The 15,572-nt window shown below is 40.8% G+C and overlaps 2 protein-coding genes across 4 annotated transcripts in view; one reads left to right on the top strand and one right to left on the bottom strand.

The window, feature by feature from the left end:
* DEK (DEK proto-oncogene) overlaps window positions 1-15,572 on the bottom strand; it is a 263,979-nt gene that overhangs the window by 53,220 nt on the left and 195,187 nt on the right. The gene's annotated exons all lie outside the window — the stretch shown is intronic.
* The window catches only part of RNF144B (ring finger protein 144B), a 90,086-nt gene that overhangs the window by 26,515 nt on the left and 47,999 nt on the right, over window positions 1-15,572 (top strand). The window contains exon 1 of one of the 3 annotated variants that reach the window (XM_009926329.2): window positions 12,846-13,273. The exons of the other annotated variants lie outside the window; for them this stretch is intronic. The gene's annotated coding sequence lies outside the window, so the exon portion shown is untranslated. Of the gene's footprint in view, window positions 1-12,845; window positions 13,274-15,572 lie in introns of those variants that run through there. 3 annotated transcript variants of the gene reach the window in all.

Here is a 15,572-nt window from a genome sequence, read left to right on the forward strand (position 1 = left end):
ACTGAGAATCTGCCACTTGACTGAAGGCAGGCTTGATAAAGGCAGTGTTCATGATGATTAAATGGCTCAAACGGACTTTGAAAAGGAGAAACGTATCTAGCCAAAGACTGGAGTATTTGATCCCTTGCTGATTGAGTTAGCAGGGTTTGGGGCTTTGTATCTGTGGAAAGGTGGAGCTTTGTGTGACTCTGCAAGGGGGCTGAGTTAGGGGATCAGTAACCTGTCTGCCTGGCCACCGCCAGACAGAGAGACAGGCAGACAGATGGAAGCTTTCTAGAGCCTGGTCTCTGCATCTTTCTATGTCTGTGTTTCAGGAAGCAGATCCACACAGAGCTGCTCTTCCAGAATGGTCTGTGGAGCGCTGCTTGATTTCATGGCATTTAAACACTCTGCTTTGTTTCTAGCTCCTAACCAAGAGCTAATCCCTCCTAGAATAGTTTCTTCATATCATTTTTCAGGACAATCAGTTACCAAAGCTCCAATTACAAATGCCAGGGAAAGTTCCTTTCAGTTGTGAGTATCAGCAAAATGCTTCTTTTATTAAGGTGGCTCGCATTGCGGAGGAAGGCTAAACGGCAAAATACAGACTCTGCCAGAAACACCTCCGCAGTGAGGTGTTGGCAATACCTGTGACATGATTAAGCAAGTGGAGCACCCTGCTGATTACTAAAACAGGTTCTTCACAGACCTGTCTGAAACAGTGAGGATTTTTGAGGGGGAGAGGGCAAGTGGGGAAGGGGTCAGTGGCTGAACGGATAAAAGGTGAAAAAGGGGCAAAAATCTCCCAATAATTATGTTTTAGTTAATGCCATGCAGGAGCTGTCAGCTTTGTGGTAAAATAAGGTGACTGAAAAACGTTTGAGATCAACTGATGCAGAAGTGTTTCATGGGGCTCTTGGGTCCGGAAAAGCGTTCTGCCCAATTCATAAAATCTGCTTGAAAAAGCTTTTTTTTTTTTTTTTTTTTTATTTTTTGAAGTGACAAAATGAGCAATTCTGGAAACAGTGAAAGGAAATGTGTGGTTTTGGTTGTTAGTGTTTCTCGGGCTTTAGGTGTTACCATCAACCACCCCGTGGCGGTGGCTGTGGCTGTTCAGCTGTGGCTGCCCAGTTCCTACGCTGGCCTGTAGCTCATGGCAAGTGCCCTCTCTCCCATAGCCCCCCAGCAGGGAGGGTTGCTGCTTCTCCTCTCTACCTTTCAGGTCCTCCACAGCTCATTGCTGCTCCCTTCTCTTCTGCCAACGTCAGCCTTGCTCATGTTGCTACGATCCTTTATGTGGCCCCTTCTGTAAAAAAAAGCACCTTGGCTTATTATTCATAAGGCAAACATTTTCTCTTCCTTCATCTTCTTCACTTCCTCTATGACTTCTACCTGTGGCTAGCCAACAGCGATGACTAGTTAATATTGATCAAGAATTGCAGTTATTTATTTTCTTGATGAGGGGGGAAGGAGGCTGAAAAAGAAATGTCAAATGTTTTGTATCATTTCATTGTGTACAAAGGTAGCTTGTATCTTCTTCCAGTCACACCTTTCCTGCCTTACTTTTCTTGTTTCACAACTCTTCCTTGTTCTCTCTGATTGCAGCTCAGGCTATGAGCTCTTTCTGACAGTGCAGCTTCCTGCGTGTTTGGGTGATGCCTTGCGGGGGGACCACGATTTGAAGTAGGGTACAGAAAATCCATGAGATAAAATGTAATGGTATTGGGCTGCTTACGTTAATTTAGCACATAGTCTCACAAAATACAGCCTCTTACCATTACTTCCATTTTAACAGTAGAAATGTTAGCAGTTAGGAATTGTCAAATACGTGTTAGCTAAAGGAGTTACCTTCTGATAATCCTATGCACACATTAATGACAAGCATAAAAATATCACGATCGTGCATATTACATTTCCAGTAAAACAGGAACTCAGATGTGTATACTAACAGAAAAACTGTTGGTTCAACGCATTTCACAAAGAAAGCCTTTAAGGCAAAAACAAAATCAAACACACTGGAGCGTGTTATATATTTCTACAGATACAAAAAATCATAAACTGCTGCCATATTCACAGTGGGATATTTGGGATTTTGCTGACTGAATGAAATAACTATTCTGAAGAAAAGGTGAAAAGAGTTAGACTTTTAGGGTAGATTTAGCCAGGTTTCAGACAGGTAGCACAGGGATGACCAGTCAGGTTTTAGGAACTGCCTGCCAAAGTCTTTGTGTGGCTGAGATAATAAGACATACATGGCATACGTTGAAGAGTCAAAGGGAAGACGGTGGGAAGTTGGAAGGAAGAATTCAGGGAGAGATTCAGAAATGAGAGGCATCAGTGGCCCCTCGTGATCCCATGGCTCCTCCACAGGCATTTAGTATTAAGCCTGTATTAGCATCTGGTATTCAAGTGGTTAGAGTGAGTGGGGCATTTACCTATTCTACCTTAGCTAAGGCAAGATTGATTGAAATAAGCCACATGTAGACATTTTGTATTGTTTGAATGATCATTTATATTATCTTCCAAACAAATATAATCTAGTTCATCAGATCAGTGATGTTCACTAGAAAACTTTTTTTGTAGTGACTTAACTTTTCATTCTATTAATTCACTTCATGTTTCCCTGTTGAACTTCTATGTTTCTCTGCTTTGTGCCTGAATCCACCTAGCCTGGAAATGCGAGCCACTTTACAGTCTGTAACAAAGTATACAAGACACCTGCAGCACAAGTCAGTAAGGGTTTTTTTGTGGTGTTACAGATGATAAAATTAGTGTACTTTTCCAAGGTCAGAGGATGTTTGTGGCAAAGCCTAGAAAAAAAATCTAAATCTTGTATCTGTGCTGCAGGTATATTTTGTTAAGGAGGTGGAAAGCCTGTTGCAGAAGTCCTGAAGTTGGCTTTCCTTGGTCAAAACCAGAACATCAAATGAAATCTTTTCCTCTTTGCTTCTTATTGTGTATAATGAAACCGAAAGGTAACCACAAAACATAAATGTTTTACTTAGTCACAAGTCTGAAGAGTACCCAGTAGAGTGCACTGACTTTTGCTATGATTTTGTGAAGTGATCAGTCTAATCCTTAAAGGTTTTAGCTGAGTTAAGTCTTCTGCTTAACCGAATTTCTTAGGGAAATAGAGCTCATGTGGATTACACTGTTTGTCTGCTGGTACACTTGGCAACTTTTTGAACCATTGATGTAAAAAGGCAAGCAGCGCTCTACTATTGTACATTTTCTGGTAGCATCCAGTCAGAAAGCTAGCATCAAATATGAGGCTTACTAATCAGCATGCATGTGGGTCAATGCAAGACACAACTTGTGTTGCCCTTGGTCCAGGGGCACATTGTAAGCAATATCAGGGAGCTGGGGGTTATTGTTTTAGTAGCGTTAAGGCACACAAATCCTTAAAAACCAGGCTTCATTAGCTTTGCCGCTCACCTATTTCTTCACATACAAGTTTGGAGCATAAAATCTACCTAATTAATAAATCTTCATTCCTGAGGAAAACCATAGTTTACAGTACCTTCTGAATGAGGAAAGTAATTTTCTCATTGACTTTTTTCCAGCAACATGCCTGGAAACACTTGTACAACAATCAAACTCTTCATTATTTGAAATTCATCAGCATTTTGTAATCTTCCCATAGAATTTTCAATTGAAAAATAAAATTGTTTGGCAGTTGATGGTACAGAGACAGCAGAGACCTTCGTCATCAGTTTGGGGATACTCTAGCATGAGGGAATCTTAAACCTTGGTACAATGCCAGTAACACACTTTGGGGGTCTGGACAGGGTGATGGATGGGCCTCTTGGCCCATAATAGTATCCAAACTCAAAACATCATGGTATGTGAAGTGTTGCACATTTGGGTTATTAAATGTCAAAAGATTTATTGTGCACTTGTTGCCAGTTGAAGGAAGCTAAAGTAACTTCAGTGTTTCCTGGACAGACAATCAAAGAACTAAAGCTGATTCTTGGAATTTTTACTTCACCATCACTATCCTCATTCATGCCATACTCTGCTGTGTTTAGTGGAAATTAACTGCAGCAGAACATCCATCTAATTTCCTATAAAACATTAATTTTATTTATTCTTCCTACACGTTTTTCAGTTCCCTCCTCTCCCTCCTAATCCCATTGACAACAGAAGAAATGACACAAAAGATCAACTGTTGGCTTTATGTAAAATGTTGTTTCAAAATAGTGAGTCGCCAGAAAAAGATTTCCCACAGTCAACACACACACAAATATCCACTCAGGTCACAGACAAAAATGTTATCAATAAGGACAAAGGAAGTTGTTATTTTAGTTTTTAAACAGTCTTGATTCATGCTTCCTGTCATTTTGCTTGGGGGGAGAGAAATAACTATTCCTAAAAAAACAATTAAACAGAACTGCCAGAAACTCTTCAAATCCTTAAACCAATATGATTAGGAATAAAACCATAGTGGAAATAAGTTATCTTATCCTGTTGTCCAAATTCTGTTTCCATGGACAGCATTTGGGTGCTACATATCACATGATCTGATAATTTTTTTAATGCAAAGACAAGAAGCCATTATTGTAAACCCTGTTTCTGTGTCATATTCTGATGATCACCATATTTCAAAAGGATCTCAGGTGGAACTCCTTGGTACTTACCAAGCTGTGCTGGGTAATTTTTCTGAGGTTTGCTCAGTAGGAAGCAGTGTATTTGTTTCAGTTTCGACAGCCCAGAGAGGTGCTTCCTGGTGAGACGTTTGTGATCACCAAGAAGGATGCTGGAGATGCTACATGTCTGGATTCCGCCACTGAGTTTGCTCTCTGTGAGGCTACTGGGAAATGCCGTTTGTCATCTTTTTGGTTATGTTGCTCAAAAAGCCATGAAGTTATACAAAGCTAAAAGCTTATTTTGAGAGCTGGTATTAGAAATGAAAAAAATCAATTAGCAGAATTGAAATAGCTTTTCCTTTTTTTGTATGTTTTTCATGCAATGTTAGAAATATTCTGTAAATGTGTTTGATTTTTCTTCCCTTTCACTTGCTGCTTTGTCAGTACAGCAAATGTACTCTATGTATGAACCAAAAGCAGGGAGAGAGACAGGAGAGTGTTATGCTCAGTCCTTTCATGCTGTTAATTTCATATGCAAGAGAGTCAGATGGTTTCCCTGCCTTTGGCCCCTGTTCCTCCTTAAACTTCATGTTCTCTCATACCTCCTTGGCAGACTTCAAGATCCTGGAAGTTTCTTCCCATCTGCCTCCTGCAAGTGGGAGCTGACCTAACTTTGGTCATCTGGCAAGTGAGAGAGATGTCAGGACTTTTTCCATGCAAGTAGGCTAGTTGTTTCTACTCTTGTCTAAAGCTTCTTTTTCTTCTTCCACAATGCAGCATTTCCACTCCCTGTGACTTGGGAAATTGCCTTTTCCCCAGATTTGTAAATTGCAATCATGTAGACGGTTATCCTAAGGATAACGTAAGGAGCAATTCAGTTATTTACTCCTTGGCAGAGTTCACTGGGCACGTTTTCTTCACCTTGAATTCATATACGCTGGTCACAGAAAGATAGAACTCATGGAATCTATACAGGTTCAGAATTCACACTTCAAAGTTTGTTTATATCATACAATGCAAAGTGATTCTCTGTAGGAACAAATTTATTGATAAATTTTGCTCCTGACTGGTTTGTTTTGTCATATCCCAGGAAATGCACATGTATGTATAAAATAAAAAGTTGGAGGTTATACCTAAATCTGTTTAAATTTCTTCCTGACAAGTATAGGGTAGTTAAGTGGAGCCAGTGGATTTTCACAGATGAAGTTAAGCTTAACAAAAAGATGAGTTCAGTTGTCATTTCTTCAGTGACTGCAGATAGCAGTGAAGCAGAAAACACTATTTGCTTGGATTTTTAGCAGTGTTTGGGAAAGCAAAGGTTTTGGTATGCCTCTTGCCCTTCTGCCCCTGCTCAGTCTCATAAAACTCATGTTTCTTTTCCTAGAGATTGTCTCTGCCCAAATGGGTATACCTAGTTTTGTAAGAGACTTTTAAAAAATTACTAGGTTAAAAGCATGTATTTTTAATAAACTTAACTGGCACTTGAATGTAACACACAAAAGTAAACAACATGAAGTTAAAAATCCCCAAATTATTTCAGCACAACGAAATAAATCCTTACGTCACTTGCAGCAAGCAAGCAATCTGCTTGGTTTTGAGCTTCCACTATGCTAATTTTGGGATTGTTGAATTTAACAACCGCTTGCTAGGTAGTGTGTGTTAAAGATGTCCTTTCAAGCAGATTATTGTAATTGCTGTCTTCTCTGCTCTGAGCAGAGGAGGGGAAAAAAGTTTTATTGCTACCCTAACAAGGGACCGAATGTGGAGCAATCCTGAATTTTGTTACTACAGCTGTGATATGATAAGATGACTGCCAGCAAACAGTTGCATGCATTTTAATATGTTGCTTCTTCTCATCTGGGAAGTGGTATTGTGTCCTTGTTGGATGGTGCCACTGCAAAGGTGGCCAGCCTAAAACAGCAGGGAGAAGATAGGCTCGCTCAAACAGCCCTGCTGTGGCACGCCGAGAGGCTGACATCCTTAAAAGCTCTATTAGTTGAGATTATCTAACCACATAATTAAATTCCATGGGGAGAAAAGTGAATCTGGACAAACCTTTTCACATCTAATCTCACCATAAATGGGTGAGATGTAAACTAGGATAGAGAAAGGAGAATATAAAGATGAGGGGAACGGCGTGGGGAACCCTCCCTGGAAGTCGAGTGAGAAGAGGGGTGCAGGGAGAGAGGGGCAAGTTCTTAGTTTTCCTATATGGGTGTGTTTCAGTTCCAGCATTTCCCTGCATAAACAGTCCATTGGAGTAATCCATCTCGACTTGGAAATCATTTCTCAGCCTAAATTAATCAAAGGGTAAGACTGTGTCATACCTAAATACTAAAGAAAAGGTATGAATCAAAGGTATGCTTTAGCTCCATACCTTGGTCCTGCCCATCAGAGGTCTGTAGAAGTCCTGTTGTTGGCTTTTATAGCCATAAAATCAGGTGCCTCAATTCTATCTCATCTCTGACCTGCCCATCCCCGACTCCAGAAGGAATAGTTAAAAGAATAAGGTCTGGGCTGAAATGTATTATTAAGCCCTCCCCCCCCATTCTACTGTCTTTTAAGCCTGTAGATGGAGCCTCACCAGGCTAAGGCAAAGCCATCGCCTAGGAGACTGGCTTGGGTTGGAAGGAATAAAGCTGTCTCTTAATATTACCAAAAAAGGGCAGTTAAGAGCTTGAGGCAGGACAGAAAAAGCAGTAGAAATGGAGAAGTGAAAACAGCATGCACATTTTTTTCTCATGACAAGGACAGGTTGGTGACCTCCTCTGTTACAGAGGAAGCTTCCTGTGTTGGCTGCCAGGATGGTTTTGTCCTCCCAGTTTTTAAACTGATGGTGATTCCGATGTCTGGAATCACTGCAATTCTAGGTACATTACCAAAACACTTGGTTAAAAGTCAACAGATTGTGTCACTTTGGGCACACAGTCAAAAGGAAAAAAGAATCTGTGCATAATTGAAAGTCTGTGCCATGCTCTGAAGCTAGCTGTGAGCACAGTTAATAGAAAATAAATTAATTTAACCAGGCCTTAAGTTTTCCCCATGCAATCTTTCTATACTTTTGTTAAAAATGTGTGCTTCCTTTTGGAGAGAGCAGGAGAGGAGGACAACTTCAGTGTCTCCTCTTTCATGTGTATGTAATATGTTCCCCTCAACGCTACTTTGTAAATTACTCGTTTCACAGCTAGAAATTCTCACCTGTTACCTGATCCTCAGAAGAACTGAGGGACTCCACATCTGTATGTGTTACACATGAACATGAGAGTGAGGCAAGCTGTCTGGTTTTATTTTATTTTTTTCCAGCAGTTCGTGAGGGGGTGCTGGTTTGGGGGAAGCTATGTGTGCTGCCCAGCCGGGGAACTGGACCTGCTTGCACAGGGTGGCCTCTGAGCCCAAGAGGTGCCCTGCATCTTCTGCTGCCGTGTCACTAGAAGCAGCACCGGTGTCACGTCCTTGATGTTCCAGCCCTTCTTGCCATCCAGAGGGTTTGTGTCTGTGCTCGCCGTGTGCGCGGGGAGGGATGTGACTGCTTGGTGAACGGATGACCGACACGTCTCATGTCACAGGAGAAGGTCAAGGGGAAGGGTGACAGTAACCCGGCTCTTCCCTGCGTCTGAGCGCAAAGAGGTGGCTGAGGATGGGTCCTAGGCTGAGGATGTGGCGCTGGCTGCCCCTGGGCTGGGTGTTTGTCATTCAGTGGCAATTCATCAGCGTTTTACTTATGGCAGACTCATATAAACTCAGCTTCTTTTCTTTTTGCAGGCTGGTTCTTCACACACTTAGTGAACAGGAGTTAGCAGAAGTTAAAAACTGATGTAGAGCTGTTGCAGAGCTGTTCAGTTGCTGGTGGCAAAATGCCTGCTCCTGGTGGCATTACCAGTAGAGCTCTGCCACCAGCAGGGTTTCCTATGGGGGCAAATAAACTTTCTCTTAATGCTTCTGGGTCCCAAGAAGACAAGTTGCACTGGAACTCCAGTAATGTGCTGTCAAAGCCATCGGCCTTGATCTTTAAGCTGAGTTTTCTAAGCACCCCAAACCCAGCTACCCCACTGGGGTAGCAGGCTGTCTTCTCACTGTTTTCTGGTGAGGCTGTATGTTTTTTTCCTCTAGCAGTGCTCTGTATGGATGAAATACCAAAAGCTACTTTCCAGTATGTCAGGAAGTACTTCAAAGTATAAACACAGGAAAAAATATCTATGGGGACGAAATACAGAGCTTTATGGAAGCCATATGATCATGTTTTGTTTGGAGATGGTCTGCTGTGCCAACAAATTTTAATGAATATTGCATTTTGCCTTGTTCATAGAGCAGGATGAGTGTAAGTCACCTACCACTTTTCCTTGTGTCTGAGACAAATCTACGCACTTTGAGATCATAATGATTATAAATGTTCAGTAGGCACTGTGCCACCCCACTCACTTTTTTCCTGTAAAATAAAAAGCTCTTTAGATTTGTACCTACTATTCTTTCAAAATAATTTAACTTGATTTATTTCACTCCAATGTAATACACCTTATAATAAAGTTTTACTGTGTTTTAATTAAAGGGAATAATGAAGATTTCAAGCCTGATTTGTCAGCCAGTGACTTGCATACCAAGTCAGAATTGTAGAACAATAGGGTTATTTAAACAGGAAAAGATGTGATCCTGATTTTCTTGTAGCTATTCTGAGTAAAGCTTGTCTGCATGCAAAATAGTACACAGCTCTATATTTTTTGCACTTACATCTGATTTCTAGTGTTGTGTGATTATATAAATCACACATATATTGAACAGAGATTCCTTTTTTAAAATATTAGGTTTATGAAGGTACCACAAATGACTTTTGATGGTGTAGTCCCCCTTTAAAATAGTTCCCATTGAAGAAAACTATTCTTAGCCCGTGACATCAGGGGCGTCATACTTGCCACTTCAGATAATATATGTATACTCACTGTACAAAAACCCTTCCTGTTTTGTTTTCAGCATTGGTTATGTTACACATACACATTAGTATCTATTTTTGTTGTGAAACTGTCTCTCTTGCATATACAAATACTTTTTTTTTTTTCTTGCATAGGAAAAGGGATAATTTGCATGTACAGTAAGTAAAGGGGATAAAGACACATTTTTCTTACTTAGCTCTGGTTTTAGAAAGCCTGTTACAAAACCTGTTTTTATTTTGCAACTATGGATAGCAATTATTTTTCAGGATGTTTGTGTTTTATTAGTTGAAAACTGTGAATCAGGGTAGTGAAAATGTCTTTCTTCACAAGCTAATCCTAGTTCTTTCTGTAGAATTATAATGAAACTGTTTGTTAGTTATACACTAACTCTGTGTTTTCATTTGCTGTTAATGGTATTCTGTTTGTGGGATGTGACAGATCTTTTCAGTGGTCATGCTGTTACCTTTTTACCCACCTACATCATAAATTAATTAGTAATTTTAGTTAATGCCAGAGTGGCTTAGTCACTTTGTATTTCAAGTAGCTGCAAGGATGACACAGCAATGTTAGTAATTAACTATGCCAACCTTTATTCTTATTCTGGCTAGTAACTCAACTAAAAATTCACGGTGGTGTTGCATTTTGGCATGTATCATCACAGAGGCTCAGCCATTCCACCAGCCCTAGAGTTAGAAAAGCGTCAGTTAAGAGTGTCCAAAAAATTAATTGGACCCTCTCAGTTTCATGCTTTATATCACTGTTATTGAAGAAGAAGGCAAATGGGGAGGGCTTAGCTTGTGCCTTGAATGGTATTGCGTGACATTCTGAACCTGTATTTTTTACTTATTTGTTGGCTTAAAAAGGAAATCAATCAATCTGGGTTAAGAGATTCAGGGATTTGAGCTGGGTAGCAATTTTAGCATGACTCATAACACTTCACAGAATTAGCTTGCCAAGAAGGTGTGCTTCTGTGAAACTATGAAGTACCTGGGCTCAAGGTATAGCCGGAAGAGAAATCATTTTGACAGAAGAGCTCGTAACAGTCCAGCTCATGCCTTTTGGTGATGGCAATGGAAAGAATCATCAGTATTGATCATCTCAAGTCCTTATAGCCTGTGCTCTTGCACAGTGCCACGTCACCTTCAGCTCCTCTTTGCTGCGGAGATCCTGGATAAGCACAGAAGTAGGAGCAGATACAGAAGTGAAGACAGAAGCAGGGGAATAGCCAGCTGTCCACAGAGCATCATTAAGTGATTGTCCTGCATGTAAATCCAGGGACCACAGTTTGGGATTTGATACTCTGGAAGTGGAGTGCTTGGAATGAGTACATCTTAACATTTTCCAGATAATTAAGTGTCTTGAGAAACATTCATGATGTTTCTCAGCAATTTTGTGATGTTTAAGGGAAATTAGTTTTGCTGTAAGCAGTTTTGCACATTTGTGCAGTCACATTATAACTTTCATGCATAGAGATACATAGTAGAAAACCAGATAAAAGCATCACGTGATGTTTGCAGCTGAAGTTTCCAGAATTTATCTGCATTTTAATGGCCTAATCTAGTTTTCTTAATTCAAAAGAACAGCCCCCCTAGATACAAGCTGGCCTCATCATTTATCTGAAGGAAAGATGATTAGCCTTTATTTGCAGTTTTTTCTCTTGACTGGTGGAGGCTACTGCAGTGAAGCTTGTTATTGTTTTATTGTGCCAGCAAGGAGTAAGTACCAAACCAGATGCTACTTTTGCTGCTTTGCTGCTGGCAGCTACCCTGCTCTACTTCTGGACCTATTGCCTTGCCATTTTCCCTACACCTGCATGAATGACTTGATTTCCTTCATCCTCTCTCTCTCGCCACTCTCCTCCTTGAGATCATTGTCCTTTTGCTGTTCAAGTGCTGTGGTGCTGATCACAGGAGCTGAGAGCAAGAAGATTTTTCTTGCTGCACTTCATCTGTGGCCTAACGAGTACCTGGGTGATGGAGGCAGAGTAGCAAAGGTAGCAGCTGCAGGAAGAAAATATAGGAGCTGGAACAGAGGGAGGGAGAAGAGAGGGGACGTAGTGGAAAGACAGTGATAGAGGCTTAAACTATTTCATACTAGAACAGAAGATGGAGGATAAAAATGTAACCACTGAAGCAGACTCCTTTTCTAATCATGAAGTTTGAAACAGAATTCCACATTTTCGCTACTGCTCTGCAGCCTCAAAAATAGCTCAGAGCCCCACGTGTTTCTTGAGTACTGTCTAGGATTGGTCACTGCTGAGGATAAAAGTCTGCTGCTGCTGGGAATTGCTCTACCAACTCAAGTGGCAATGTCTGTGACATGGCTCTAGGTTGCCTAATCTTATTGTAATCCTATTGAGGAGTACTGCAGGGATCAATGTGATTCCACATGTTGGAACGCCTGTATTTTTTCTGGTTATTTCCCTCCCTCCCCAGATAGAAAATTATATGTAACACCCAATGTCAAATAGATTGATAAAGTTTGTACTTATTCCAAGGGGAAAAGACTACGTGATGATAATTCAAGCAAAGCTGTAATGCATAGGTGCAAAGAGGCTGAATTAAGGTTGCACGTGCTCTCTGCCTTTTCCTTAAATTAATCTGGTGCCATATAATTGTCTGAAAATAACTAAAAGCTCAGCTGTGGGCTTCTGTGCAGCCTGGAAGAAATGCCTATACATCCGTCTTCACAGAAAAGTACTGAAGGCAAAATGCCAGCAATAATTGCATGAAGTACAAAGTAAACTTATTTCATCGTAAAGAGAAAATTATAGATCAGCATCTATACTTTTTCTCCCTCTGTTTTCCTGCACCCCCTGGACTGAGATACATCTGTACTTCTTATCTGTGGGTGTGGTACATTTCCTACAGCAGGAAAAGTTCTTGAGGGTTTGGTGTCTTGTGGCACAATAATACCTTCTCCTGCTTCTTGGTTGGTGTGAATCACACCCGTAGGTTTTGAGTACGCAACTGCAGAATTTCCAGCCCCTCTTGCACACAAGCCCAGCTTAAAGAGTCAAAATTTAGTATTGGCACTGTCATCATTAAGCACTCGGATTTGAAATGACACTGATACTTTACTTGTGCATTTAGATTTTTTGCTCCCTTGCCCTCCAACGTGAAGAAATCACTTTGCTTTTAAATGACTTTTTTCACATGTGGAGATAAACAGAAGCCAGCAATATTTCAGACATCATCTGCCAGGAGGGCAGCTGCTACACAAACTGCTATCCCAAAACAGGTTAAATGGTAACTGGGAGGAGTGTCACATCTAATGCCTTGTCTCTTTCAGTTTTATCTTGCCAGGGCTCAGATGGGAGTTGTGATTAAAAGCAGCACAGATACCCAGATAAGAACGTAGGGTATGCGTTGGCTGGAAGCTGACAGGGTTTAAGTAATCACCTGCAGTTGAATTGAGGCTCGGATGGGAAGTAGGAAGTGCTGTACTCAAGCTTCCTGTATAAGTAAATGCAGCTTTCCCACAGCTACTGCATACAAGCTGTGACGTGCTTTTAAGATATAATGGCAGCATGCTCTTAATAGCAGGGAGGGGATGATTTATCAGAGTGGCAAAGGGGCTGGGAGACAAGTCCTGCTGCAGTCCTAAAAAGTGTACAGCTGTCAGATACCCGGAGAGGAGGAAGGGCGTGCGAGAGCAATCTGCCTCCGCTGCTGGTTGCGAGCTTTAGAGGTTTGTGACATCGTGGTTCTTGGGAATGCTGGAGTCTGAGTGCAGCTACTGAAAAGTCACACAGCTGGCAGTGAATGCTGCTTTCCTTTCAAGGTATGTTGGAATACAGCTTTCTGTCTGCTTTTTCCCCTTAAAAGCAAAGGATACCCTGAAAACAACAGAAAGCCAGCATTTGCTCCTGATGGAAGAAAGTAGAAAAGGCTTAGTTAAAAAAAAAGGTAAGAACTAGAATGATTAAAGAGCTAAAATAAATGTTATTTGTGGTTTGGCTAAAATCAAACTGTGTGGTGCTTAGAGCTGAGGCAAACAGAAATCTTGGAGTCCCGACTGTTAAAGGCACAGAAAATTAATTAGACATCAAGTACTTCCCAAAAGGGTGAAATTACTCTTGTCAATGTAACTTTTAAAGAAATATCTGTGTGAAGTGTTTGAAAATGCTGCAGTATTAGGACATATCTGTATGGAAAGCAGTTGCTAAGATGGCATACTGTCAGTCAATGTATCTGTTTTAGTTTAAATACAAGAACTCTGTTCATACTGAAAACACATCTGATTAAGCTGGAGGGAGCCCGAGTTTAAAATGCAGAGATTTCCTCCTGGTTTAAAGGCATTTCTTCTGCCACAGTCTTGTACAGCTGGTATCGGGAAGGAAAAATATGCTGATCTGTATTATAAGTGTTAATGTACACTTCTAATCTGTTCAGGGTTTAGGGTTATGTGGTTTATGTAAGCACATACTAAATATACAGTACATTTGTTTTCTAGTTTGCATTTTTAAATTTTTTTACACTAAGAGCAGAAAATTGCATTTTACTGATATGTTTGCACTGCTTTCTCAGCATAAGGCTTTATCAGTACAAAGCTGCTTCAGTAATGAAGATGTTTCAGTCTGACTTACTATAACGCTCTGTATTTTCTGTAATACAAAGGCATGCTGCTTCCTAAATGTATACAGGAATATCAAATGCCTTCCTTCAGAGAGCACTGTAAGTAGTAAAATATTTAGGATAACTATAGTTAAGGAAGCATTGCCGGGTGACTTCCCATCCTCTTGGTAAATAGACACTGCATGCTTTTAAGAAGTAAATTTTAGCAGAGATACAGGCCGTGACTGAAATGCCCCCATGCAGCTTTCCAACGAACTGTGAGCAGGCACAGGAACACGATATGTTTGGCTACCCTCAGTCTGAAGGGCAAGTGGTCTCAGTTAAGGGCAGGCACTGGGTTTGGGATGCCAATATTTCTGGAAACAGAAGTTTCAAAATCCTGTCCTTAAATATTTTCCTAAAAAAATACATTGACCTGATTCTTGTCCTGTTTAGGACTCGTCTATGTCTGAATGTGAGTGAGTGTATGGGTTGTTGTCATAGCATGAAAGTGGCTGAAACCCTTCCCTCGGTGAACATAAGCCAAGTTGGAAAAAATACAGCACATTGATAAGGGGATGGCTGCTGTTATGCTCCTGAAAGTAATGCTTTAGATTATGGATTGAGAGGAGTGTGTTTGCAGAGCGTCTAAAGCTGTGGTAAAGTGGGAGGCATTCCTTCAAAATAAACTGGAGCTATTCTGGAGCCAAGCCAGTATGATGAGAATCAGACTCCTTTTCTCCCATGCACCTTACTGTCCAATGGGGTTATTTAACACGAAGTGCTGTCTGCTTATACAAGGACACAGAAACCTTCATACACTTCATGTAGGAATAGCATTTGGCAACCTGGTATAGTTTCTGTTCCCCATGCTGAACTATAGCCTGCGTGCTCCTTGCTGATAGTCACAGTCTTCTTTCCCACAGATGGTGACATTTTGGTGATTTTGCTTGTGTGGTGGTATACTTTGGAGCAAAAGTTAATAATATAAATAGCAAACAATATGGAGTTGTTTCTCTCTAGCTAGGTTCTTGGATTACACTATATTCTCTAAATGCTTCATAAGTTTTGTAGAAATAAATAAACAGTGTTCAAGTAGTTATCTGGCCTTTCCCTTCTGGTGGAGAAGGAAAGTATGTACTTGTCCTTATTATCATCCTAAGTTTAAAATGTGACTGTGAGAAGAAGCAGCAAGTCACTTTACAGGAAAATAAGCAGCGCTAATACTTAACCCCGGTTCATTAGTATGCCTCTGATAATATCTATGGTATGAGTCTGAGCCCTGTGCCTGCAATCCACCTTGTCCAGACCTTCCAGTGACTTTCAGTGGTGAGACCCAGTGGAGTGTATTGCTCTGATGTGTAGCTCAAAAAACTGCTGTAGACTTGCTGTCCCTCTTCTTTGAGTGGGGAGTTTTCTTGAATGTGTCTGAAACTACACAGTGCCTACAGATTGTATGTATCAGATCCATAAATATCTCCTGGGCTAGTAGTACCATGACATCTGAGACCGTAATTATAGCTCTG

Source organism: Haliaeetus albicilla, chromosome 21 (assembly GCF_947461875.1).
Source record: "Haliaeetus albicilla chromosome 21, bHalAlb1.1, whole genome shotgun sequence".
Lineage (NCBI taxonomy): Eukaryota > Metazoa > Chordata > Aves > Accipitriformes > Accipitridae > Haliaeetus > Haliaeetus albicilla.